The sequence below is a fragment of the Geotrypetes seraphini genome, chromosome 1, assembly GCF_902459505.1.
Source record: "Geotrypetes seraphini chromosome 1, aGeoSer1.1, whole genome shotgun sequence".
NCBI lineage: Eukaryota > Metazoa > Chordata > Amphibia > Gymnophiona > Dermophiidae > Geotrypetes > Geotrypetes seraphini.
The window spans coordinates 246,060,929-246,087,167 of record NC_047084.1 but is presented as its reverse complement, the minus strand read 5'-3'; positions in this window follow the sequence as shown (position 1 = coordinate 246,087,167).

Sequence of the window (26,239 nt, the reverse complement as noted above, 5' to 3'; positions counted from 1 at the left end):
TGGATTCTACTACTAGATTTCCTTAGTACTTGGGCCTGAAACCAACAGAGATGCTTTGCAAGGTAATTTCAATGAAAAGCCTGCTCTCTGCCATTTGGGATAGTATATACAGGAAACTGAGTGAGCTTGTCAGATGAGTCAAAATTTACTGGGCTGCAATCTTAAAGGTTAATATGTAAAGCTCTATATAAGTATGCAAATCATTCACATAATAAATGAAGCTCATTATTTGTCCTGTCTGTCTTTATTTATATCAAATCCCATCACCCTTTACTTCCCTAAAGGACTGATTTGTATTTCTTTAATTATTTCCCTCCCCCTCATTACGAAGCTGCGTTAGGCTTTTTTATTCTTAGCCATATCAGTATTAGCTCCGGTGCTCATAGGAATTCTATAACCGTCAGAGCTAATACCGCCATGGCAGGCAATAAAAAATATCAGCACAGCTTTATAAAAAAGGGGGCAGGATTATTAATACATATTGTAAATACATGGAACTTCCTTATTTGACCTGTCTTGAACAGATTGTAAGCTCTGTCCAGTAGGTTCTCTTATAGGTTTGTGTACAGTGCTGCATGCTGTGACAGGCAGGACCCTGTCTCATTCATAGACTCTGCTGAAAACCCTATTCCTGGCAAACCAGTGCCTATTCCTAGGACCAGAAAGCAAACTGTAAGGTCTGGCAAACAGGTAGCTCACATACCAGAAAGGCAGAGAATAGGACAGAGTGCAGCAGCAGCTCAGAATTCCTCTATTCTATCCTATTATTCCTTCTTCAAAAGTGCAGAAGTAAAAATTCCTTATAACTTTACAAGCTGACATTCAGAGGATTAAAGAAAGGGGTGGAGTCATCAGGGCTGACATGTATCAAGCAGGGCTATAGCCCAGGAAGAATAAAGCTTCCACAGCAGAGAACTGGGGCGAGGAGTGGCAGAAACAGATAGAGCCAGAGCAGCAACAGAAACAGCAAAGCAGAGCTACACAGCTAAGAGCTCTGCCAGGAGCGTTTGAAAACCCTGTTTCCATTCCAGTACCTCTGCCTCGTGTAAAGCTGCCATCTGCAACTCTAAGGCAAGGCAAGAGTCTATGTCCCAGAGCAAGGTTAGCCTGGGAGAGGGAGGTTTCTGAGGAAAGGTTTGAGCAGACTGGCTTTGGGAAATGAGAGCTTGTACAGAATGGGGGAAGGGAGCCACCTTGCCTAGAAATAGCTCCTATGGAGGTAAATGAATAAGGGTTTGAGAATTATTTTGTAGAATATGACATGGATTATACTTGTGAACCTGGGGTAGAAATGTATGATGAGAGCATGGATGAATAAACCTCATTTAAATAAGAAAACTTCCTGGTTAAGAGTGAAACAAAAATTCTGTAACTGTAGGGATTTGAAACAGAGATTGTTGGAGTGTGGGGGACAGGTGTGAGTGAATGAGCTTTGTTGCAGTGGAGGAAAAAAGGACAGTAATATTTCAGGGGAAGCCAGATTTAAAACCAAGGTTGTTGCAAGTGCCATGGTTGCAAGTGCCAAAGTTTGTCCCTGTCCAGAGATTCTGAGTAATTGGGAACACGGAAGATGTACAGGGTCCATTTATCTGTATTTGGGTAGAGCTTGTTCCCACACCTACTGGCCCAGCTAGAGTCAGGGCAGTAAGGTAAGAGAGCTCTTTGGAGATAGGCACAAGAGAGTGTCCCTGGATTTAACTGTGGATCATAGTAGCAGTCTGAGAATATAGTGCAGGCAGGAGCACTGCCTGGAGTTGCCTGTGGGCTGAGAGAAGCATATGTTAGCCCCATTTGCCAAGGCTGCTTAGACTGAGAGAAGGCAGCAGCCCAGAGACAAAAGCTGTAAAACCAATTTGCTGTTTTTTTTGATTGGGGAATATAGAAATCCTGAACTATTGGAGATTTGTAAAGTGGGCTGTATTTTTGAAGTATGGACTGAGTTGAAAGCCCGGATAGCGGATTTTGCTGCCAGTTGCACTGTATAAAGAATTGGCAAGGAAAAATAAAACTTTTTGATTTTGGAAAGTGCAAAAAGAGGAAAAGAGACAGTTTATTTGGTGAAACCTACACACCTCATTGGCACTCTGTGGGGGCTAGATCCGAGCATGCGTGGCCGGGGCTTGACCCCACCATAATACGTCCAGTAAGACTACAGAAATTAACGCATTGGAGAACCAGTACATGCTAATTTAATGCATGAGTATTTGTTGTAGCTACCTTGAACACCTAACTGGCTGTGGGGAGCTCCAGGCTAGGTGTGGAAAACTGTGTGCTACATTATAATGCAGAAGGTTGAGTTCCAGGAGTAAGTGTGCCTCAGAAGTTTTTTTGTTGCACAATTGTAGTTTGAAAATTCAATATAGATATAAAAAAAGGGTTTTTTTCATAGTGCTGCTGGTAGTTCGCAACCTATTTTACTGCAGTTCAGCTGCAAACATTGGTACAATGAAAATGCCATGATTACCATCCAATTGGGAGCAGTAATATGACAAAGTGCTTAGCAGCACCTTGGGCTGTTCCTCTGAACCTGTATTTCCATTGCATGGTACAGCATCTACTTACCCCCATTTAATTTTATAGTTTCTTCCAGTTTCAAACAAAAGTCTCTACTCTCGTGGCTCGTCCAAGTTTTTTGTTGCTTGAGGTGATGGTATTTATTGTATATTATTACTGAATGATTGAAATGAAGGCCCCTGTACAGCCAAATTATAAATAGTTTATAAGTTTCTAAGGATATCCCTAGAGTAATATAAATTTTATGTGCTCACAGTAGAATGAAATATTCTGAAAAGGTCAAAAAGCTCAGGCTTTTCCAGTCAGTAAGTATGCTCACAGTAGAAATTTAATATCGTATGCTGAAAAGTTCTCAGGAACAAAAATTGAAAATACAAAGTAACATCCTTTTTAAATGCTAACAGTGGTACTATACACATAAAGGTACAAAGTTTAGAAAAAGTGTTGAATGCAAGTGCACATCCCTTAAATTTCCTAACTGTGGCAAGCACACTTCTACATCTACTAAGGCGTTTAGGGCTCTTCAGCTTGTAAAAGAGACGGCTGAGGGGAAATATGATTGACGTCTACAAAATCCTGAGTGGAGCAGAATGGATACATGTGGATCATTTTTTTTTTTATTTTTTTACTGCACAAAGACTAGGAGGCCCTCAATTAAGTTACAGGGGAATACTTTTAAAACCAATAGGAGGAAATACATTTTCACTCAGAGAATAGTTAAGCTCTGGAATACATTTCCAGAGGATGTGGTAAGAGCGGTTAATGTAGCTGGTTTTAAAAAAGATTTGGACAAGTTCCTGGAGGAAAAGGTCCATAGTCTGCTATTGAGGGAGACATGGGAGAAGCCACTGCTTGCCCTGAATCGGTGGCATGGAATGCTGCTATTATTTTGGATTTTGCCAGGTACTTGTGACTTAGATTGGCCTCTGTGAAGACAGGATACTGGGCTAGATGGACCTTTGGTCTGATCCAGTAAGGCTATTCTTATGTTCTTATTTATTTGCTGCTAAAAGAACAATATAAAAATTGGATAAGAATTTCTGAAAAATAATAATAATATACAAGGGGTACTGAAAAGTAGTTCTTAGCCCAGCCAACAAAGTTGAGGAAGTCTCCCTTAAGGACTATATACTTAGTCCAATGATTTCCAACTTTTTTCGTTCTGTTAGAAAAATACAGAAAATAAAAGTAGAAAATCACCAAACCCAAGTCTATAGCCCTCAAGGGAGACTGCCCCAACTTGGTTGGTTGGGCTGAGAACTTTTCAGCGGCCCCTCAAAAAAGGTTTTATATGCAAATAGTCCATCCCTGTGCTTAACTTAAAACAACATTCTTTGGGGCCTTTTTAATAAAGCCGCAGCAAAAGTGGCTTTAGTATATCACTAACGCGGGTCTTTCCCATGCGCTAAGACTACTTGTACCATGGCTGGAAAAGGCACATTTTCCCATTTTCCAAATTTGTAGTCACACACTAATTTTGCCATTAGTGCACGGCTATTAAAAATTTCACTGCATGAGCCCCTGCCAACACCTATCAGGCAGACAAGTACCTCCCAGGTGTGTTCCCTGTGGCAAGGAGAGTAGATCCATTTTCTTCCCATGCTGGCTTACATCCCTGGAAAGGGTCCCTGTATGACAGTAGTCATTCTCATGGTAGGGATCCCTTCCCAGTCCATGGTTAGGAGGGACCTCCCAATGTGGGGAGACCTGGAGAACACTCTCGATAAACTTTGCAGCAATGGAATAAGAACATAAGAATAACAGGGTAGCGCCAGATGCACATTCTAGTTTGAACTCACCTCGTCCCTAATGAAAGTTACTGAAATGGATATCTCGTCAGAGAGGTGTTGTTGCAAAGTTAAGTACATAAATATGAATTACAATTACATTTAATAACTATTAAAATACTTGAACAAAAGTGAAATAAAGTTAAATAAAGAAGAATTAGCATGATTGGAAATTAATAGAATATAAAACTGGGACTTGTATACTGCCTTTTTGTAGTTTTACAATCACACTCAAAGCGGTTTACATACAGGTACTTTAAGCATTTCCCCTATCTGTCCCAGTTGGTTCACATTCTATCTAATGTGCCTGGGGTAGTGGAGGATTAAGTGACTTGCACAGGGTCACAGGGAGCAGCATGGGATTTGAGCCTACAACCTCAGGGTGCTGAGGCTATAGCTCTAACCACTATGCCATACTCTCAATGGGATCAATGAGGAGTCCAGCCAGCGAGAGTGTTACTCTGCTGCTGAAGATCCTGCTGCGGTTTATTATATAAATATTTATATTGCACTTTGGTAGTGTTTACATATTGCTCAGGCGTATTCTTGATTTTTGCTAGACTGATGTGGTAAGGAATGATCTCTCTAAGGTACAGCACGCACAACCACACACTGTTCTTAATGTGGCCATGCATCATTCTTGAATCTGCTGCAGGAGAAGTGTAGGAGTCTATGCCACTGGCAATACTGCTCAGTGAAATCAAATGAAGACGCAACCACATTCTTAAGTATAAATCGTACTTAAGTCAGGTGTCTGTAACTCAGGGCACTGCCTGTATTTCAATTCTGATTTCTTTGTCTTTTCTAAAATATTGATTTTAGGCAATCGCCCTTCCAACATTTTTCCCTTGGCCACTCTCCCACATAGGTGAACGTGCCTTGCACATTTTGGATTGTAAGTGAACTTTAGATTTCTATTTGGTGCAGACTAAAGCACTTAGGGCTAGATTCATGAACTTGCACAATTCAGGCAGGTCCGATGAATTCTTCGAACAACAATATGCAGATGGGGGCGCTCGGAGGAACGCCCCCATCTGCCTGCCTGGATCGCTCTATAGCGATCCCAGCGCATACGCAGACCATCTGTAGATGGTCTGCACATGCACTGGACCTCAAGCTGGCAGAGATCTTTTTTTTTCCACAGAGCCTGTGGTTTTAACCCGCTTAAGCCTGTGGGTTAAAACCATGGGCTAACACTGCGGGAAGGGTGGGAGAGTCAGGGCAGGCAGCTGTTCGGGGCAGGCAGATCCGGGGCAGCGGGATAGTTGTGGCAGCGGGAGGCATTCGGGGCAGGCAGATCTGGGCTGCAGGCAGGAGAAGAGCATCAGGGCAGCAGGCAAGAGAGATTTGGGGCATCTGAGAGCAGGGCGTGCAGTGAGCAGGGCTTTGGAGAGTCGGAAAGACGTTTTTAACTGGTCCCCAGCAGTCGCTTCTTGGGACGATCAGCCAGCCCAGTCAGTTTGGAAAATTTGGTGGGTGAATCGCATCCCTGTCTACTTTGCATGCGTTTCCCCCTCATATGCATGCACAGATTGGAAGCGGATCGCAGGAGAGGTAAGTGAATCAGGCCGGAGAGAAATTTGGTCGTAAAGGGGTCACAAACCGATCGGTACACGATCGGTTTGCTTTGTGAATCTAGCCCTTAGAAAGTACACCCAGTTTTATTTCTTTTACCCCTGATAATCCAGAGATCATTATCTAGCACACTCCATCCAATTGTCTAGTGGGCTTCATCTCTTTCATTTATGTCCACACAGGCCTGACCCTTAAGGTATATGTCAAGGTTCATAATGAAGGTAATTCTACAAGGAGCTGACTTGATTTATGTGGCAAAAACATGCATATGTATTAGTATCCAAGCCAAATACATGTGTGTGGGCATAAATATGCAGAAATAACCACATTATGGCTATACTCTTCTGTTAAATGCATGCCATTTTTCAGTAGGATGTACTGTGTATGTTGGCATTATTTGGGTGGAGTTTTATGTAAATTATAGAATACAATGATTTACACGTGTTCATTAACAATCTAGGTGAGATCACCTATAGTAGTTTTTTGGATGGTTTAAGTGATCTCACCTAAAATAGGATGTTAGGCTAGTATTAAATAAAAAAGAAGGCATCTACTTTTCTTTATAGCAAACTTTGTTGAGCTGCGGCACGCTAAACATAGTGGCTGCGGCTCATGGTACTTGGAAGTGCGCGGACGGGCCCTGAGTTACCAGTGGAGGGTGCCAGCAGGGAAGAGGTGCAGAAAGAAAGAGAGGCGCTGGTGCCGGCTGATTGCCTACAGGACATGCCTCTTGCCGCGAGAGGCACGTCCTGTGGGCAGTCAGCCAGCGCCAGCACCTCTCCTCCTCCACAGTGTGTCGCGGCACACCTGAAATCTCAGGAGGCACACTAGTGTGCCGCGACACTGCTGTATAGCATAGGTTCCAAGTAGGCAAGTTCTTGATGCCTAAACATAGGTGTCCCCTTATAGAATTTTCCTTATCATCCTTTGACGGACACCAACAGATGTGTACATAGAAATTTCAACTGGCTAGATGTCTTCTGTCACTCAGAGTTCGTCATCCACTATCAATCAGAGAACATTTCTGCCCTTCACTTTTGCCTTCTTGTTTCCATACCAAACTCCAGTCTCTGGACCAGGGATAGACATTTTATGGAGTCCGGTAAAAAATATTATAAAAGGACTTAGGGTCTCTTCTATCAAACTGTGCGGTGAGCTGCGCTGAATGGCCTCCGCTACTCCTGACGTGCATAGAGTTCCTATGAGCGTTGGGAGCAGTGTGGGCCATTCAGTGTGGCTCTCTGTGCTACAAACTGCTAGCACAGTTTGATAGAAGAGGCCTTAAGTCTAGAGAGAAAGCTGTTTACCTCTTATAAGTTTCCAAGTGTCTGAGTTTATTAAAGGTTTGCTCATCAGATATTCCATCTGAGTGATGTACAAGCTAAAATAATTGGGAAGACAGAAGAGCAGAAAAGCAAAAGGAGGGAAGAACTGCATAATTCATGAAAAAGAAGGGCAGGAAAATAAAGAGCAGTATTATTGGAAAGTACCCTGATAAAGAAAGGTTTTTACTTACTGTAGATCTGACTTGAAATGCTGGAGAGTGCATTGTAGTTTCAGATGTTGCAGCTTTGCATTCCAAAGCTCTGTGCCTTAGACTGAAAAAAATTGAATATGTACCATATGTACTCAAATATAAAATGAGATTTTTGGGCCCAAAAAATGGGCCAAAAATAGGTGTCTCGGTTTATATTCGGGTCGGTTTATATTCAAGTATATACAGTAGTGGTGTCATAGACAATCTCTCTAAAAGAGGGAGCTACTAATCTATCTCAGTATGATGATATTAATGTCCTAGAAGGAAGGTATGGTGTCAGAAGTTATGAGAAGAACAGAGGTTCTCCAGTATTACAGATTTTATAGACCAGCAAACACTTACCGTATTCTAGTCTACATTTTGCTATCAGGCTGTAAAGTTTTGGACCATGTTACCTTCTTTTATTACATCTGAAGCAAATTATATGCTTTATTGGAAGTGTTTCAGCATGAGAAAGGAAGCCAATGAGCTGCCTTCAAAAGTGGGGCGATGTGATCATATTGGCTCCTTTAATAATAAGTTTGGCTGCGGTGTTTTGTACTAGTTGTAAATGTCTGAGATCTTTGATTCTAAGATCTTTATACAATGCATTATAGTAATCCGGTTGGCTAATAACCACTCAGTGATGTAGTAAGGGGGGGTGAGTGGGGTGTGGTCTGCCCCGGGCATGGTCTTCCTAAGGCTTGGCGGCATCCCTCTTTCTCTCTGCCCCCCTGCCTGCTCACTCGCCCACTCCTTGCCTTGCCTTCCCCTTACCTTTTTGGCACTCTCTCTGATGTCACTTCCAGGACCCGCGCCTAGGAAGTGACATCAGAGAGAGCATAAAAAAGGTATGGGGGAAGGCAAGGGGACACAATGGGGGAGGGGCACCACCATCCCAGGTACCCTTCACCCTTACTACACCACTGTAACTAGTACATGAATTAGAATGTTAATAGCTGAAGGGTATAATAGAGATCAAACAATGAATAGCACAGAGTCTGGAAATGAGTGTTTTAACTACCAAGGAGATTTGTAAGGTGACTGTAAGTGCATTGTCAAACATCACACCTAAAATTCTAGTAGTAGTCACTAATGGGACTGGAATTATACAAAGCAAAAGAATTCTGTTATCTTGACTGTTAGGAGACATATGGACATGCTCGGATTAAGGACAAGTATTTTTTCATTCAACCAGTTTGAAGCCTGAGTGGGTTGTCAACAAGATGCAGATAAGTCCAAAGAGAAATGTAGGAATGGCTAATCCCGGACATGGCATTAGGTGGCCTAAAGCATCTATGGAGGCATGTTTCACATCAAAGGTGGGCACCGGAAATGTAGGCCTGGAAAACTCTGGCCTACATTTCCAGCGCCTATCTTTGCGAGAGACGCGTTTCTGTAACCAGTGCCGTTGAATTCTTGATACGCAATTGGCAGCCAGCGTCAATTAGAGAATCCAGCTCAAAATGCCTTCTTAGTCTTTTGGGGGTATTTTTTGTTTGTTTTTATTTAAAGTGGACTAACACTGATATCACTACTTTATCCAAAAAAGTTTTATGCCATTATCTTTACACATTATCTTTATGCCATTATCTTTTTTTGATGCAATGTTCATTTTCCATCTGATTTTTTTTCATAGTAACCTTACATACTATGTAAGGTTATGTCATATATATTCCACAGACTGATCAAATTTCTATAATGCTAAAGGTCGAATGGTAGCCCACAGGAAAAAAGGACACATGTTTATAATTATGACTACCAATAGGGAATTCAAGTCATTACTGAGAGCCAGACAAGAGGCCCAAACAGGGAAAACTTTTTAAAAGGATGAAAAAGGCAAGCTCTGAAATGGTAAAATCATTCATGATTACTGAAGAAAAGTCAATAATAAAAGTAAGCACCGGTTTAATTTCAGCTGGATGCACAAATTTCATCTTTGGAGCAGAACAGGATTTATTGAATAAGAAATCCTTGATATTAAAGTTGAATACTGGCCCTGTGCGATGTTAGCAACAAAAAAGAGTGTGATTATGTAAGCTGGCTACCTGAAAGGCATGAACAGTTTCTTTAAAATGATTCTACAAGGGGGTGCTGAAAAGTTCTCAGCCCAACCAAGAGATTGATGTGGATATGGTTAAATCAATGATCACAAAGTTGAAAAAGAGAATTTGAATTATCATTGAGTTGCAAATGGTTTCCAGTGTTTAGAACATGGGATAGTGATTCAGAAGAGAAATCCTGAAACATGATTTCAAAATTTCCTTTTGCCATAGACTCTCTTTTGGCCCAATATTCAAGTGCACTTAAGCTTATGCCACCACTTAGAGGCGTGATCTTTTACCATGTAAAACTCTATTGAGGTAGGATTTGTGGTATTTCAGCTCAGGGCTAAAGTCTTTCAATAAAATTCAGCAACTCTTCATCTAACTCAAGGCTGAATGCTGAAAGAGTAGGGGTAACCTTAAATTAAGTTATCCATTTAAAGGGTATGTTAGCATTTTTCAAAAGTCACTTAAGTACATAGCTCCTCTGAATATTCACATAATTAAGTGGATAACATATTTTATTTAAAGTTATGCATTGATTTGAGACTCAAGATGGCGATAATAGTAGCAGATGTAGGAAGAAGAGCTCCTGAATCAGTTGTTTTTTGTAATTAATAAAGTGTATCACATAAGAAGGGTAAAGTGAGGAGTTATATACAAAGGGGCTCATTTTCTTCTTTTTTCTTTCTTTATTTATTAGCTTTTCAAATTTTAAACAAGCAAAACATTGCTTGAATACAGATTATAAATAAAATTCCCACTAAATATGCACATAGCATCACATATTTCAGTAATGCACAGGCAAGAAGAAATAATAATTAATTATTTAGTCCACAATTAAAAGGGATCCAAGTTTGGATTTGACAAATTAAGAAATATATATCAATCTTAAGGACAGCTCAGGGATACAGATTAAAAAAAGATTTTTAAAATCCCAACAGCCGGTACATTAAACTGCGGGCAAAGCTATTGGACCAATCATCACTCCTCCCCCTTGTTTGGCCCCAATAAATTCCAACAATTGTTTCAGTTCAAAAAATAGGAAATTTTTCCCCTGTAGTGAAACACAGCATTTTGCAGAAAATTTCAAAATAAAACCCTGGGTCTATAAAGCAGAAAATATTTTCTTCTCTTCTGTGTCACTTGAGATATATCTAGGAAAACTCAAATTGTCAAACGAAAAATATATCATTCATATGTCTAAAATAAGTTCAAAAAATTAAATCTCTATCAAACTCCAGGGCAAATGTCACTATGAGAGTAGATCTTTCCATTATTATTTCTAGAGAATTCTCCCCAAAATTTGTTAAATTCATTCCATCTTTTTCTGTTGCTACTACTTCAACAGGGGTTGAACTATCCTGTTTCTTCCCCAAGGATATACAGTATACTGAGCCCCGGTTATATGTAGCAGATTTTCCTGTGGTATCAGCAAAATTTTCTTTAGATATTTCTGAACCATTTCCACTGGAGATATTATTGGAGATTTGGGAAAATTTAATGTAATGTAATGTAATTTATTTCTTATATACCGCTACATCCGTTAGGTTCTAAGCGGTTTACAGAAAATATACATTAAGATTAGAAATAGGAAAGGTACTTGAAAAATTCCCTTACTGTCCCGAAGGCTCACAATCTAACTAAAGTACCTGGAGGGTAATAGAGAAGTGAAAAGTAGAGTTAGAGGAAAAATAAAAATAAAATAAACATTTTAACAAGATTTTAGTTTCCAGAAAAAGGGCTTCTTCAGGGAAGAGACTTGGCCGACAGTCCCAGGATGTCTATGTCTCCTCCCCTGCGATGTTCTCCCATCCATGCATTCCCTCCCAGACACACTGCCCGTGCCCCAGCCGCTCCAAGGAGGCTGCCCCAGATGAGGCCCACGATGAATGCAGGATTCTCTCCTCTGTGGGAAAGCCGCCCAGAGCCGACAGTCGATCTTCATAGCGGATTGCAGGGGGGGAAGAGTTCACACTCTTGGTAGGATCGGGTCTGTGTTCTCTCGGTGGTTGTGGCTGGTCTCGTTGCTGCTTAGGTGTAAAAGCAGTTGATCTCCACTGCTGCTGATATTTAAAAGCAGGCAGATTGATCTCTCCAATCTCTCCTTAAGTTATTTCTTCTCTGCTTGTTTTCCACATATTCCAGTTGTTGTTGTTGTTGGTTTTTAAAAAAAAAAAGATCTTTCTTTAACAATCTCCATTTCTAGTTTTTATTTGATTAATCTGTTCTTCATGTCTCTTTATATCGTCACATTGTTCTTTTAACATTTTCTCATGGACAACTACCTGAGAGCTCATAGAGGCACAATCAGCCCGTACTGTAGTCACTGCCTTTTTGAGGTTGGAATCCACAGTTCCTCCAAATTTACCACTGTTGGTTTAATCAACTCTCCAAAATGATCACTGTTACTTACAGAAGATGTTTTCTTACTAGCCTCTGAATTGAATGCTGATGTCTGGGCTCCAATGAGGACTTCTTCCTCCATTGCTTCTCCTCCCACTGCTCCTCCGAGACTCAGCATTTGATCCTCTTCTTGGGTAAACTGATTTGCCACTTTCTCTTCAGAGTTCCTTCTTCCGGGCTGGAGAGGTACTCATCCCTGGATCGGGCTAAGGGAAACCCGTTCATCACCAAGGTTCGCCAAAGAGTTTGGCGTTCCTTCCAGTTCTCCCATCCAGCGTCATCTGTGTTAGAATTTTGGAGGTCCCGATCACTGGAGGAATTGGCCAGGAAGCTCCCTTCCTCTTTCCCATATCCACACTGAATGGTCTCATGCCTGGTCTTGCAGTGCAGCACAGCACCCAGAAAGAAAGTTCAAAACACCAGTAGCACAACCAGCGCGGTCGAGCTGCACACAACCGCAAAAGGTAAAGGGGAAGAGGGTCAAAAGAACAGTGCTAGTGGAGAGCTCCACGCCTGGCTTCTGACCTCGACACAATCTTGGATCAAGGCGCTCATTTTCAAAGCAGATGGATGTCTCAAAATGTCCTAAAAAGTCCATCTGTCTAAACAATCTAAATTATAATTTTGGAACTGCAGAATTTGGACACCCTACACTCTAATTGAAACAAAAAGAAGGGCACTTTTATTTAGACCTGTTTCAATTACATCTAGGGTAAAAAAAAAAAAAAAGTTACTCTGATTCAGAAGCTAACCACTGGAAGGATTAAGGCATGACCCCTCATGAATCCCTCAGTAACTTCTGACCCCTCCCTCACCCCTGAAATTTGTACCAGAAAGGGAAACTAGGCTTCCCGACAATATCATGTATTATGGGCATTCTGAACACAGTAGCAAGAAGTTCTGAAGGGGAGCCTAGAGGTCAGTGCAGTAGACTGTAAACCATAGGACCCAGGTTCTAATCCCATTTGAACTCCTTTAAAAAAAAACAAAAAAACTTTAAATTGTGAACTCTCTAGAAACAGAGCAGAAGGCTAAGCAAGGTTCTGCTGAATCTCAGAAGTGTACTCATTTCCTCAAGAGAAGTGGCACAGAAGGCATGATGATTCATCTTAGTGTCTCCTTACTGCTATCTCCATCTTCAATGGGGATTCTGCAACTCCCTTACTATGACTGGAATCTATATGCTATGCCTTAATTAAACTAAAGAGCTTTGTTTCTTAATGCAAAAAAATATTAGTTGATTCTATCAAGGATGGATCTATGGGCAAAATAGTAGTTCAAAAAATCCACCCAAACAGATATGCAATCTACGTATATTATAAAAAATGATTCAGAACAACCATAGCAGGCTTAAAATAAAATCTTTTCAACCATCTGCTATGTATTTATTGGAGAGGATGTTCAGCATCAGGGGACCTGTACAATGACCGGGTACACCCAGCAGTATTTTATATAGGTTATCCCATAGGTTTACCATAAGTCTGCCCCTTATATCATCGATCTCTCCATTTTTTCAAGTGCCTCTACCACTAATCATTAAAATCCAGCACCCATCACAGAAATCAAAAATATATGTCTAAAAGGGTTTTTTCTGTGTCAAAAAAACCCAATATTCCAAAAATAACCTTCCACAACTTCAGATGACATTATGCACCACTTATTACTTATCTTAGTCTTGCATGGAAAAAATTCATCCCTGCCTGACAGAACACCCTGTTTTGATTCTTCGTCAGGGGCAGGTCACATTTCATAGCCTTTTCCATGGGAATCTCAATGGCAATAGCTCTCTCCTTTACTATCTTCTCCAGGGTAAGACTATAGCAGGTCTGAAAGAGAAAGTTGGAATTTGGAAGCAGGCATAAGAACTTAAGAATAGCCTTACTGGGTGAGACAATGGTCCATTAAGTCCAGTAGCCTGTTCTCACAGAGCCCAATCAGGTTCACTAGTACCTGGCCAAAACCCAAAGAGTAGTAACATTCCATGCCACTGTTCCAGGGCAAGCAGAGGCTTCCCCCATGTCTTAATAATAGACTATGGACTTTTCCTCCAGGAATTTGTCCAAACCTTTCTTAAAACTAGCTACGCTATCCACTTTTACCACAAGCTCTGGCAATGCGTTCCAGAGCTTAACTATTCTCTGAGTGAAAAAATATTTCCTCCTATTCGTTTTTAAAGTATGTCCCTGCAGTTTCATAGAGTGTCTCCTAGTCTTTGTCATTTTTGATGGAGTGAAAAATCGATCCACTTGTACACGTTCTACTCCACTCAGGATTTTGTAGACTTCAATCATATCTCCCCTCAGCCTTCTCTTTTCCAAGCTGAAGAGCCCTAACCTTTTTAGTCTTTCCTCATACGAGAGGAGTTCCATTCCCTTTATCATCTTGGTGGCTCTTCTTTGAACCTTTTCTAGTTATGTCTTTCTCACAGAAAATAGTAACATCTAATGCTACAGTGATGCAGAGTATGTTGATAGTACATCTGGAAATAGAGAAGTTGATTAATAACTTGAAATATTTGAACTGAGACAAATTTCCCACAGGTGACCATGGAGCCTCCACTGACTGGCCTTAAGAAGTATATAAGTTTTGAAAGAAGTAGTATCCCCAGTTAAGAAATGTTTCTTTCTTTCTACCAGGACAGAATATATGATACTGCAGGAGCAAATCAATAAAAAAGAGGGAATCTGAAGCATAAAATCTGAAACAATAAAAAAGCCCCGAGAGCCTCCAGAATTAGGATAGCAAGCAGCAGCAAGAAAAAGCAAGGGGTCTCCAGGACAGCAGTCCTGGAGCAGATTACGAGGAGATTAACAGAGTTTTATTACTATTTTATAAGTTGATCCACCTATGAGCTGTCTACTATTGTATCAAGATTCTCAAAAGAGTGCCTTTCTATTTTGCTACTGAAATGATCATTTAAAATAAGAACGTTATATATATTTTATATTTTTAAAAAAAAAAAAAACAACCGCTGGCAAATGTGCTGAGACTTTTATGGAAGAAACACAGTGGGAATAACCCAATAGGTGAACAAGGATTTAATCAAGGATGTTCTTTATTCAGCAGTGGCGTTCAGTGCAAATATGGTCAGGATAAATGATTTTGATAAGACAACACAGGGACTCAACACAGGTCATGTTTTGGCATAACACCTTCATCAGGAGTTCTCAAAAAATAGGATAGACAACAACTCGTAATTTTGTAGTTCTCCTTGACTGGCTCATTTGCCTTCAATTATTGTATTTCCATCCCTACACTCCATATTGGTCCTGTTTGTCTTGTAACTCATTTATTTGGTATATGAATTTTTGTTTCCCTGTATGTTGTCATAAACTGTTTTTAGAATTGTGCATCGCTTTGAATATATGATTAGGTGATCAATCAAATTTTAACTAAACTTGAAAGACAGAGCAAAGAAAGTGCTAGTGATTGGGAATTGTGACTGCATAAAAAGAGAAGACAAGGAGAACAAAGATGTACGAAGGGCAGTTGGAAAGTTCTCAGCCCAATCAAGAAGAGAGTGATGTGGAGCCTTGAAGTTTACAAGTTATTCCACACTTTTTTGACACTTTTCAGCTCCATCAAAGCTCACTTCAGTCCATCTAAACCATCCCAGGCGTCAAAGCCCTCCCCAGTACATCCTCAACTGAATGGCCTTATAAGGGACACAGACCGCACAAGTCTGCCCAGTACTGGCTTAGTTCTTCAATATATACCCATTATTTTCCGATTAGAGATCCTCTGTATTCATCCCATGCAGCTCCTTTAGACTGTGAGCTCAATAGGGACAAAGAAAGTACCTGTATATATAATGGCACTGATAAAATTTTGCACTAGTTTGTAAACAGCACTCAAAGTTGGGCACCGTTTATAGAATAACATTTGGCGCCAGGATCCATTACCGATTTTAAGCATGAGAGTTTACACCAAGTAAAGCCTGGTGCACATTCTAAATTACATGCAGATGTTCCATATTCTATAAGGCTTCATAAATTCCAGGAATGCTCCAATCTGCCTATGCCCATCCCAGGGCTGCACTCCTTTCTCAGATATATGTATACAATTTACATACAGATCCCAGTGCCTAAAAATGTGCATGTAAATTTTAATTCATGCCAATTAGCACCCAATTATTGGTAATAATTGGTTTGATGGTCAATCAAATTGCACATGGAAATTAGGCACCCACCCAAATTTCCACTCACAATTTTTAGCACCATATATAGAATTAGGCTGCTAATGTGTACAGCACTGCATATTTTTCTAAACTGGAGGTAAGATGTAGAATTGAATTTTTAAAAAGCGTGGCTGTATGTACATATTAAAGAAGGATATGTATGGGGGACAAAGACAACATTACAATATGTCTATATTTTATAAAATACACATATATATGCAGACAATATATTATGTGGTCCTTATTTTAGAAGACCTACTCTTGATTTACCTGCTTTTACTTGTGTGTGTATGTCATATACACATGTAAATGACCACAGCGCTGCCTTAATAATTATGGAAGCGCTTTTAGTTCAACATTGTATTGAATTTAACCAGTGGCATACCAAAGGGGGAATGGGGAGGGCAGTCGGCCCCAGATGCAGACTTAGGGGGGGGGGGTGCACAGCTGGCCAGGTCCGGAAAATTCAGCATTGAATTTGAAACAGCTCCCTTTCTCCCTCCCTGCCACTTACCTTTGTGGCCACGAATCTAAATTTCCTTCTTACAGCAGCTGGAGTTGCGTGTGACTGCCATAAAGGTCATCTCTGACGCAACCGGAAGTTGCATCAGAGACGACCTTTAGGCAGCTATATGCAACTACAATGCTTCGGCTGCTGTAAGAAGGCAGTTTAAACATCGCTGGCCACAGGGCAGGGAGGTTTGTCGGACCAGGTCTGTTGTCCCGGGGGGGGGGAAGAAAGCGCCATGAAGGTAAGGGGCAGGGAGGGAGAAAGGGAGGAAAGGTGGGGTGGAAAGGAAAAGATGCTGAAGGGAAATGGGTAAAACAGAGGGGGGGGAAGGACGCTGAAAGCACATGGGGAAAACAGAGGGGGGAGAAGGATGCTGAAAGCACATGGGGAAGAGAGAGAGGGAAGAAGGACGCTGAAAGCACATGGGGAAGACAGAGGGGGAGAAGGACGCTGAAAGCACATGGGGAGGACAGAGGGGGGAGAAGGACGCTGAAAGCACATGGGGAAGACAGATGGGGAGAAGGACGCTGAAAGCACATGGGGAAGACAGAGGGGGGAGAAGGACACTGAAAGGACATGGGGAAGACAGAGTGGGGAGGACGCTGAAAGCACATGGGGTGGGGAAGAGAGAGTGGGGAGAAGACACTGGCAGGGAAGAAGACAGAGATGCCAGACTATGGGGGGAGCAGAGGGAAGAAGATAGGTGCCAGACCAATTTGGAAGGGGGGGAGAAAGGGAGAGGCACAGTAACAGAGCAAATGGAAGATGCAGAGAGAAGAGAGACAGTGGATGAAAGCAATTTAATGAGAAGATGAGGAAAGTAGAAACCAGAGAAGACAAAGGTAGAACAAAAATTTTCTATTTATTTATTGCTTTAGAAGACATGTGTCACTGTTTCTGTGGTGTTGCATTGTATGCAGAGTCCAGCTTCTTGCTGGTACAATTTAACCTTTATCTGTGTATTTCTAGTTTATCCCCCCCTTTTACAAAACCGTGGAGCATTTTTAGCACCAGCCTTGGTGGTAGCAGCTCTGATGCTCAGAATTCTATGAGTGTCAGAGCTGTTACCACCGTGGCTAAAATCCACACTACAGATTTGTAAAAGGGGGAGGGGTTAGTTTGTGATGACGTATTCAATATTAGGCGAAGGTGTTTTCTGTGTTCTGTGTGTTCGATGGTTTTCTGTTAGGATTGACGGTGTAGGATTGATCTGTACTAGTATGGCTTGTTTAGTTTTACAATGGGTGTATTGATTTTGTGCTGCTCACTGCAGTATGTAAGATGCTGCCTTTTCCTAGGTACTCATGTATGACGTATGGCTTGTTACTAAAAATCATGTTTTTCGTACAGATGGGGGGATGCCAAAAAATGATGGGACCCGGGTGTCACATATGCTAGGTACACCACTGAATTTAACACAGGTTTGATTATTTGAAATGTCTAGAAATTGATTACATTCCTCCTCCTATAAGAAGGAGGGATTTATTCTTGAGTACATGCATAAATTCATGTAAATCGTTCTGAGCTCTCTTGGGAAATTGGTATAGAAAATTGAATAAAGAAGGAAAGGAAGAAAGAAAGAAGAGAGTGCTTTCTTTAAGGATCTAATATCTGATGTATAGATATATAGATATGAAAACTGGATTGTCACAAATTTATACTTTTTTTTAAAGAAAGTTTTTTTTGCCAATGACTATAACACTGAAATAAATAAGGAGCTAAAGAAAAGAAAGCTCTATTTTACTCTTCCTTCCTTACTTAATACCATATATGCTGTGATATTGAAGTGACAAAACATTAACCCTCTCTTTTACAAAAGCTGACAGTGCAGGCTGGTGCAGTAAATGCTCTAACGCCTATAGGGATTGAATGGGTGTCGGAGCATTTGCCACATAGCACTTGTCTGTGCGGCTTTGTAAAAGGGGGCCTAAGTTACAAAGTGGGGTTTGTGCATACATGGGTAAAGCACAGTTTTAGACAGCCAGCATTTACATGTGTATAGCTGTTCTACATGGAGATTGCAAGGGAGTAGGGTCTACCTGTGTATTCTCCATTTCAGGGTACATATACATGTTTGGGAGCTTGGACTGGATATGCAGTACTCCCCTGAAATTCACGAGGGTTCCATTCCAGGAACCCATGCGAATTTTGAAAAACTGCAAATGCGGTTTTACGCCTGTCAAAAGGCAGGGGAGGGCAGCTGGAGAGGTAGGAGGGGGCAGCTGGAGCATCGGCAGGTGAAGAAAATCATTCTCGGTCTGCTCCAACCGCCTCTTCCTGTAGTAAAGTCGGGCTACACCAATCAGGAGCTGCATGTCAAAGCATCTCCTGATTGGTGTAGCCCAACTTTACTACAGGAGGAGGTGGTTGGAGCAGGCCGTGAATGAGCGAGTCCGCGATTTGCGAATTCACAGGGGAACGCTGTACTACCTTTCTGTGGGTACTTATTTTATGACTTGCCCAGAGTCTCAAGGAGCTGCTACGAGAATCAAACCCAGTTCCCCAGGTTCTCAGGCTGCTGCAATAACCATTAAGCTATTTCTCCATATCCCAGAACACCAACATCAAGATTTACAGCTGCTCTATCATCCCTTAACAATAAGGATTTAGGGAGTTCTCTGCTTTATTCCCTGCATTCTAAAAATAAAAAAGATTGAAATTTCTGTTGTTAATTAGTAATATGTGTGTTATTAATTAGAACATGTATGCAAAAAAAATCCCTCATTACACAAGGTCTATTAAGCAGAGATTGTAAATCAGTGTAAAAGTATCTGTTATAAACATTTCTTCTCATTTCAGAATGTTAGGGGTACAATTGGATGCACAACTTACGATACAGATGCATATTATGCATGTTATTAAAGGAGCTTTTTTTTTTTTTTTAAATGAAGATTATCTAGAGTGCAAACTACGATGTCCGTTACTGATTTCCAGACTGTGGTACAAGGTATTGTGACAAAATTGGACTTCTGTAATTCGCTGTTGATGGGCATTGAGAAAGTTAAAATGAAAACACTGCAGGTCGTTCAGAATTCCGCAAGAATGATTATGGGAATGGCCTGGAATGAGCACATCAGTCCAGTATTGAAATTATTGCATTGGCTGCCAATTAAAATGAGGATTGATTATAAGGTCTTGACGATTGGGCACCAGGTGATCTACGGGGTAGTTCCCTGGTAACTAACTCAAATGCTGAAACATTACGCACCTCTTAGATCCTTGAGATCTCAGTCTACAATCCAATATCACTTGAAACGCTCGGAGGGACACACTATAGGAAGAACAAATATCAGCAATCTCAGTAGCAGGTCCACGTTTATGGAATGCACTGCCAGGATACTTGAGTTTAGGTAGGGACAAAGGCCTGGATTCTCTAAATGGTGTCCTGATTGTAGGTAGCGGTAGGCATCCTACTGCTGTCCAACTAGCCAATTGAGATGCACATTTAAAAAAAAAAACTCCCGAGGCAGGCCGCCTACATTGGAGGCGCCTCCAGGAGCCTAGGAGGCATGCAAGCCTTTCTAAGCTCACCTAAGGCTAGGCATGGGCGTGGTTTGGTCCTGAATTAACCTTAGGCGGACCTAGGTGGCCATACGCATCTCCCTAGGCCAACAGGAGATGCATACAATGTAGGCTAGCAAATTGCCGGCCTACATTGTAAGTAGATGAGGCCGCTGAGCTTATCTTCTTTTCCACAGATGGAGGTACCAAGCACTAACTGAGTGAGGGACTGGCGGAGCCTGCCTTTGGGGGACTTCAGCCGGGTCGGGCCCCAGACCCAGAGCTGTCCTGAAGGGGGGCGTTACATGACATTAACCAATTATGTGCCAGCTTTCTAAATATCTATCTTCTATATATTGTACTCAAATGTATTTCGACTCAAGCTTACTTTTGTATTTTGTTCTGTTAAAGTATTGCTTGCACTGTATTTGCAAAATTCAATAAAACGCCCCAGGAAGAATCCAAAAAAAGCTTCTGTGAACAAGGTTAGCTAATAAATTAAACAGATTCATTTGAACTATGTACATTGACCTAGTCATAAAACAAAATGTCATGAATGGTTTTCAATGTTTCTGTTTATGGACCCACATTCATTTGGGCCCACAAGCTTTTTTCTTCATTTTCAGTGGCACATATCTGGTTAGTGCCACTGAAAATGCCCAGTTAATGCCAAACTTCAAGCCAACTATGTCATGGGTGCTCCATGAGTGGAGTCCAGTACATCCACTAAACTTGACAAATTTAGCAGATAAATAAGCGAATAAATAGCTGTCCTATCTTTGTCCATTCACTCAGGGCTTCTCAACCCAGCTTTCAAGACACACTCAGCTAGTCTGGTTTTCAGGGTATCCACAATGAATATGCATGAGATAGATTTGCATACAATGGAGGTAATGCATGCATATTTATTGTGGATATCCTGAAAATGTGACTGGCTCAATGAGTCCTGAGGACTGGGTTAAGAAGCAGTGCGCTAACTCTGGTTAGGCTCAATTAGGGCACTGGTCTTTGACCTAAGGGCCGCTACGTGAGCGGACTGCTGGGCATGATGGACCACTGGTCTGACCCAGCAGCGGCAATTCTTGTGTTCCTATGTTATGTTCTTAGTGCATGACCAGTTAAGTCTGAATATTAGCTTAACTGGTCATGCACTAAACAGCTTAAAAAAAAAAAAAGCCACAGAAATTCAGTGCTAAAGCCAGGCATAGCCAGACATTGAATATTTGGTTTTAGCGCTAGAAGCAGACCAAAAAAAACGCTGTTTGCTGCCAGCTGAATATTGAGGGGAAGTGAATAAGCATTTTTCTCATAGACCAAAATAGGAGAAAACATTTAGTACCATAAATAGGCCCCTTAATCTATTCAATTCAAATAAAAATCAGCAAACATGTCTTCCAAAGCATATAATTGAGACTCAAAACAATAATCTTTTTTTCCTATACTCTGAAAAAAGAGAATTTTGTTCTTCATATCATGAGTAAATCTCCAGCCAAGTTTCATATTCCTCTACAATATTTCCAACAAACAGGATCTTGTCTGATTGTAGAACATTTTCAATTTAATAAAGCAGGGTTAAAAGTAGCTCATCTATCTTTTTTTCTCTATAGACCAGCACCGAGTAACCCCACAAACTAATGAAAACTCATTTCTAGTGGCATAATCTGCCATAGTATATTTAACCCAGAATGGTCGAGTTTAAAGATTAAAGACATTTATTAGTAATATGTGTCAGAGACTGGATAGCTCAGTCTGGGCTTACCCATTCACTTCTTTGGTACTCCACTAAAGCAAATTGTTAGCCTCTATATACTAGAATCCTACAGGATTTTCCAGAGGGAGGGAGGAAGACTTGGAAAGTAACTGCTCTCTAAGAGAATCTGTGGTGAAAAGCTCAGAAAATGAAGTTACTGTTTTATGTACAGTATTTATATTTTCATTTTTGTTTATTTTGCACACTGGCTTGGATGATTGGAAGGCTGTTTTAAATCTTTTATATATATATATATATATATATATATATATATATATATATACATATATATATATATATATATAAGTAAATAAGCTATGACAGTGAACTATAACTAACTATTTATTTATTTAAAACATTTTTAATCCGCCTTTATCCAAGGCGGCTTACAAATTTCCGGGTTAGATTTGGACACTTTGTAATGATAATCAACCCTTTTTTTTTTTTTTCAAATTCTTTATTCATTTTAAAATCAAACAACAAGTGCACATAAATATATCATAAATTGATTCCAACATATCACTTTAAAATCTAACACATAAAATCTAATAGACCATTAATGATATAATCCCTACCCACCCACCCTTCAACAGTTATTCTATATAAAATATATTATACAATTATTATAAACATAATTATAAAACTTCTTCTCTAAATCCTCCCTCCCCCCTTTTAAAGGACATCCCAGACAGAACTTAGACATTCCAAGCTAGACTTGTTTTAGAAGCATCTAAGTTCCAAAAAGGTACCCATATTGACTAGAAGACCACTACAGGGATTAAGTAATGGACCGCCCCATACTCCCCAGTAGTTACATATCCTCTCCTACCCCACAAAACTCTGAATGAAAAATTACATATCTGTCTCTAGAACAGCACCACCAGGTATAGGAAAGCCTGCTAGATTAGCATACAGGTATCTTAAGTAGCCTATTGAGTGGGCTAGTGAACCATAGAGAGGAGAAGCCAGGCCCATAACACACTATAACCACTGCATTTATGGTGAAAATATACTTACTTAATATTCCCCTCCCCATCGCACATGCACTCTCCCCAGCAAATAACACACTAGTCATCCCCTTGAACCTCATTTACGAAAAATATCCAAACTCCTAAATAAGCATCTCCCTTAGGTATCCATTTAACCTTCTCCTAAATAAGCATCTTCCTTAGGTATCCACTTAACTGATTCCTTCAAAGTTAGGTATCTTTCTTCAGTTGCCTATATTGTTTTCCCCACTGAACCTTGTAACTACTTGAACCCTGTCAAGTTATTCTATCGATAAATCCAGATATCTTATATTTGTATTTCTATACCACAACATGTAATTTACTTAAATCGTTGTAATGTAATTCTCTCGGTAATGTCCTGATCTCTTTTAACTGTAATCCGCTTAGAACCTGTGACCAGCCAGATAGTCTCCCTGTCAAGGTCCCAGCTAAGTTAAAAGATAAGGTAAAAATAAAACCCCGGAAGAAAGATTCTAGGATCTCCCAAGAGTGTATGTTAAGGGATAATGTCACTGTCCACCAGGAGGAGCCAAACTTAGCTGAGGATGAAATGAGTGAATTGTGTGTAAGTCACCACCGGGGGAGCTCTAGAGGTCCCTGGGCTTCTGCTGACTCACCTAGACCAGGGCACGCCCCTAAGGTAGATAAGCCAGCAGTGGCATTCAGACCAGCAAGCCGGTTAGGGAGAAAGCTTAAGCCTTGTCTCCCTAGGGATCCTACTGAGCCAAACAGGGGCGACTGGCCCCAACCTATGGAGTTGTCTGAGGTTGAACAGACAGAGGATTCGTCTCACCTGGATGAAGAATCTATGGACTTCCAGGAGAGTTGTGCTGGCTTTGAAGATAATTTGCCTGAACCAATGCAGGTGAACTTGACGGTGAGCCACAAACAGTGAGTGTGTTTTGGGAACTGTTTGTGTGCTGTGTTTTCTTTTGAATGCTGGGTTTTTTTTTTGTGAGAAAGCTTTGAGAGTGTGGGGAGAGGTTTTGCTTCCAGCTGGGAGGGAATTTGAATGCCTACTTGTAGGTCTGTATTTTTGCAAAGCCTGATACTCTCTCTTGTTCCTGGCTGCCATGTACTGATGGCCAGAGGCTTTCTTACCTTGTTTTTTTTTCTACAATGAACTGGAAATTAAGGTAAACTGAATGCTGAACTGTTTTGTTTGGATTAAGTGAAATAACTGCTTTGCAGCAGGCAGAGTAAGCGCTGCAGTGAGCTAAGGTCTCAGAACTTTGTGAGACTTAAGAAGCAGCAGAAAGAGAAAGTTGAGAGCTAATTTTGACTGCTTTATTTTCTTTGCCTTTTTGGCAGTTTTGTTTTTTTGTTACTTGAATGCTGTATGGAATCCTGACTGTTGCGCCTAAATTGTGAAAGGCATTACTTACCTGTTTTGAGGACTTAAGTAAAGTAAGCTATTTATTTAACATATCCAATTGTTGGGACTTTATTTTGATGGTTTTTGATACAAATTTCATGACTGCTGAAAACCCAATCCTGCAGGGTGACTCCAGGCCGGGTCACACGCTAAGGTACTGTTTGTTGTGGTCATCAGGATTTCTTCCAAGCCCTATCCTGGGCTTTACTTGAGGCCACAAACCGCAAGGCACAGGCGGAATAGAAATCACAAATGTAATGTAATGTAATGAAAAGTGTGAGGCCACAGAAACATCCAAGTTGAAAATGTCCATTTAGACATGTGAGGGGCCAGCATTGTAATGGACTGGCCACATACAGTAGACATCCCAATAGTGCACAGGGGTACCTTAGATGGCACTGCTGTGAATGTCGCCTAAATGATGCCAGATATACATCTCACCATAACCCCCTTCTAACATATGGTGATCCCTACAAAACTCCCCCAAAACCTACTATATCCACCTACCTCCCACCCCAATAGCCCTTATGGCTGCAGGTGGCACTTATATGGCAGTATAGTATGTGACATTCACAGCAGTGCTGTCTAAGTTGCCAACTGCTCTATTGTGATGTCTATGTGGCCAGTTCATTGCAATGCTGGCCACTCCTATGTTTAAATGGTGCTGATATGGACATTTTTAACTTGGATGTTTTTGTGGTTGAAAATGGTGAATAAAATTAGATGTCTTGGTGGCCAAGATGTCCAAGTAAGGGATTTTCAAAAAAATTTATTTGGATGTCCCATTCGAAAATGGTCATTTCTCCACCTCTGACTTTGGACATTTTGTGGGAAACATCCAAAGTTGGACTTACACATCCTTTCAAAAATGGCCCTCAAAATGTTCTACCTCTGATTAAAGCCAGAGAGGACTGTACAAAGGAACAAGCACATTTGAACTAGTGTAGCTCCCTGCTGTGGCCTTCACGTATCCCACTCTTTGAAAATTTTCTTCTCTGATGCAGTGGCATAGCAAGGGCAGGGTGGGGGGCAGTCGCTCTGGGTGTAAGGAGCTTGAGGGTGCTGGGGCGGTCATAGGTTTGCGGTCCACATATGTGGCCATCAGCTCCTCAAGTCCTGCCCCCTCTGACATAAACTTCCTGTTCCGGGGCGAGGGACCAGCAGAGCCAATGGCAGCATGCAACCCCACAACTGATCCACATACCTTCCCACTGCCTGGAGGAGGGGGTGCTCTGCCCCGGTTTCCCGCTCCATCAGGTATGCCACTGCTCTGAGAATACCTCCTTTCTTCACTCCTAATGTGGTAGTAGTTAATCTTCATATATTTTCCCATGAGGAATAAACTCCCAAAGTATATTTAGTTTTCCAGATGACCCTCCAATCATTATGAGAATGCAGTAATTCTTAAAGGATAAAGACTTTTCCACTCTTACACCATCTTTATTCATAAATCCATTCAGCCATAAAAGAGAAAGCAAAGCCCTCAGGCTGAACAGATCCCTATACCCAAACCATAAGGTTTCATTTTGTTTGGCTAGAGTAGTCTGCGTTCTCTAGTAAATGCTAGTTGTTAGCAGGTTATCCTGTGTCTAGTCCCTACAGAGATAATATATCTTTTGAATACTCATTTTTTTGCCATGTCTGAAGATTAACTCTCAAATTGCTTTCAATTGACTGTGTGTACCCTGAAATTCACTCTGACTTTTCACATTCAAATATTATTTCACATATTTTTCTCTGAGGCTGAAATCAAACCTTTTTACACCTAATAGATTCAGGGGAATCATAGCATCCTTCTCAGAAATCCACGGTTTCATTCATTTCAATATATTTTGACCACCTCCTTATCCGAAGTCAATACCCGCTAGAATCTCTGTTGAAGGACTGTTTTACTAATGTTACCAAATTTGATTTCCCCATGACTCACCACTTGGTGTACCTTAAAATATAAATTAAAAATATATATGTGGCTATGGGCAGGGCTATGAGTTTCTGGCCCAGAAATATCTAAGTAAAAGGACCATTTAAACTAAATAATTAATATATTCATAAATGATCTAGAAACAGGGACA